Source organism: Rosa chinensis, chromosome 1, assembly GCF_002994745.2.
Source record: "Rosa chinensis cultivar Old Blush chromosome 1, RchiOBHm-V2, whole genome shotgun sequence".
Taxonomy (NCBI): Eukaryota; Viridiplantae; Streptophyta; class Magnoliopsida; order Rosales; family Rosaceae; genus Rosa; species Rosa chinensis.
Genome location: NC_037088.1, coordinates 47,885,055 through 47,887,922, shown reverse-complemented (window position 1 = coordinate 47,887,922; position 2,868 = coordinate 47,885,055). Strand labels below are relative to the sequence as shown.

The window sequence follows — 2,868 nt, the reverse complement described above, 5'->3', positions numbered from 1 at the left end:
CAAAAATATTCTTATATAGCTAGCAATAAGCACAAGATTACTATTTTTTATAATTGATAATTAAGCCCTGCATATGCAGCAGAAATACTATGCATAATTTGCACAACCAAAAGCTCCCCAAAACAGCTATTTCCCATTAAGATTAATTTATACAGTTCTAAATTTTAACAATTGCTATGCACACAGATAAACCACACAACATTAAAAGCTTAGAACAGGTGAAAATATCAACCTAATAAAATCGCATCTGAGTCCATATGGGTGCGTTTGGGGGGGCTTTTTTGCTCCCCTGCTTATAAGCAACTGACCTGTGTGCGTTTGGTAAACCTGCTTTTGCCCAGCTTTTGGCAGAAGCCGCTGCTTCTTTTAGTCGAAAAGCCAAAGCCAGCAACCCCATGCTTTTAAAAGCCAGCGCTGGCTTTTCCACTGTAGCGGGAGTTACTGTAGTTTAATGAACATTTCGAAATACCGGGTTGTGCCCTCTCTTCCTTTCAGCAATTACACCACACTGCCATCAAACCCTTATCTTCCATATCGCTGACTGCCTCCTCTCATTCGTGTTCGAAGCCTCAATCCAATCCCCAGATTTTCGTACCAGGCTCTGAAAATCGAAAGCTTTGCAGGTAATAACTCCTCCCTTTTCCATTTCAGTTCCTATTTCATCTTTCATTTCTTGTGTTTGTTCATGATAGTTAATTTTTAATGCCTTGCTTGGTTTTCTGATTGGGAATGTGATGGCTTGTCTTTGTTGGTTGAGTATTTGTGTGGATTGCAAGTTGCAAATTGTCTGGGATTTGCTGACAATTAAAAATCTGGGTTATGGTCGATTTTGATTTATTATTTCTTTCAAAATCTGGGTTTTTCTTCTTCTTCTTCGAACTTGTCTGCTCAATGGCACCACTAAGTTTTCGTGTTTGTCTGCTCAATGTTGTGTTCAATCTTCTCCGTTCAGGGAGGAAAATTGAATCGAGTGAATGCTTGTTGGGTCATATATCTGCTACCCTGTGATTTTGCTATATCCAGAATTTTTAATAAAATGGGTCAAATGGGTCTGCTCTATGTCCCTCTTGAACATCCAATCAAGAAATTTGTTGGGTTATCAATATCCTCAAACAGCTCATAGGATCTGAGCCATCATCTTTCATATTCAAACTCTTTCACTTGGAATGTGGTATCTACCTCTATCTTTCTTTTTCCTAAACTGTCGATGATAATTGATGTATCATGGAGATACAAAACTGGATTTGTGGACTTTTAGTTTTTAATTTCTCTCTTTTTTCCAGGTTCTATCCTATGATAAACTCCTTGAGCAACTTGATCTTTCAAATGTATGTGAACTTGAAGACTTTCCTATCAATGAATGACGTATACTAGAGCTTGTATAATCTAAATTTAAGATGATCCTAAACTGACAATCCTAATATTTGTGTTTTATTTATAGGGCATAATCAAAGGGAAGTTAGATCATTTGAAAAGATCTGTTGAGGTTGAATATGTTGCTTGATTATATTTTCCCTTTCATTATAATTTCCTGGTCACATGTTTTCAACTATAATCAGTAATCTTGACAGTCATTTTTATTTGCAGGTTCAGTTTGCAGCTGGGAGGGATCTGAAACCTGGACAGCTTGGGAATATAATAGAGACCTTAACGGATTGGTTTGTATCCTATTTAGTCATTGGTCCTATGTGTTAGATTCGATCTTCCAAAAAACTGTCTTGCATCTCTCTCTCTCTCTCTGTATTGATGAAACTTGGGTTGTTGGACTGCATCTATTCCAAATGGTGCCTTTTCTTGATTCTAACTGCTTACAAAACGTATGATTTTAAAGACAGTGTCCCTTTATTTTTTGTAATTTATATCTTCTTTATCATTTTGCTAAGAAATTTTGAGGGTAGATGATTTCTTACAGTAATTACTTGCAATTGTTAGGTTAGCCACTAACCATGTTCAATCTCTTTCTCATTAATTGCTGATTGCTTTATCTTCTCCTTTTCATAGTCATCCATACCCTCTTCATCTTATTTAATGGGGTTTGCATTTATTTTTCTTCCGTAGGTACTAAAGCTTGGGCTACTTTTGATTGCCAAACTTTCTTTCCATTTTGATGATCAACCAAGAAGCTTCTCCCATAACTGAAATAGGCGTCATTTTTTGTGGTTACTTGATGCAAACCAAAAACCAATTGTTGTTAATGTTATTAATATATTTGTATAAGTTATTTTTAAAATTGTCCAATATTAATCATATGCTCACCATAATTTATAAAAATTAAAAGTTGACAAAAATGAATAAGGACATAATAAAGATTAAAATTAATAACAAAATCATTTGATCAACATTGTATTATCAAACAATCAAGGCAAAATAATCTCTTATGTCCAATTTGGTCATTCCACAAACAAAAAGCACAAGCCAGTTTGAGTTTACCAAACACTTTGCCACTGCTTTTTGCCACTGACAGCACTTAAAAAAAGCCAGTTTACCAAACACTCAGCTGCTTTGCTTTTCAGCTACTTTTTCTCAGAGATAAGCAGAAGCCAGCTTTTCTGAAAAGTACAGCCATACCAAACACACCCTATATGTCCCCAAAAAGCTCTCAGGCACTTACAACAAAAAAATAATGGTTCAGAACAAGAAAGATTCTATGGCTTCATCATAATATAGATACTGTATATAGTATAGCGTTCACAAAAAACTTCTTTATGTGTTTTAAAGAAAGTAATATGCAAAGTATCAAAACTTGTTTGAAAACAAAAGTTAGCAAGACATCAGATAAATGTAGTACTTCAATGTGTAAATTGTGCATCATGTATTTTCATCTTATGTACCACATGCAATTAAAATCTCACCAAATAAAATGCAAAC

The 2,868-nt window shown here is 34.8% G+C and overlaps 1 long non-coding RNA gene across 1 annotated transcript; it reads left to right on the top strand.

Annotated features, from left to right (window-relative positions):
- Positions 1–262: 262 nt before the first annotated feature.
- LOC112185411 lies at positions 263–2,220 on the top strand. Its single transcript, XR_002930248.2, has 5 exons — positions 263–623; positions 1,284–1,328; positions 1,442–1,486; positions 1,588–1,658; positions 2,059–2,220. It is a non-coding gene; the product is annotated as an uncharacterized LOC112185411 (long non-coding RNA).
- The last annotated feature ends 648 nt before the right edge of the window (positions 2,221–2,868 follow it).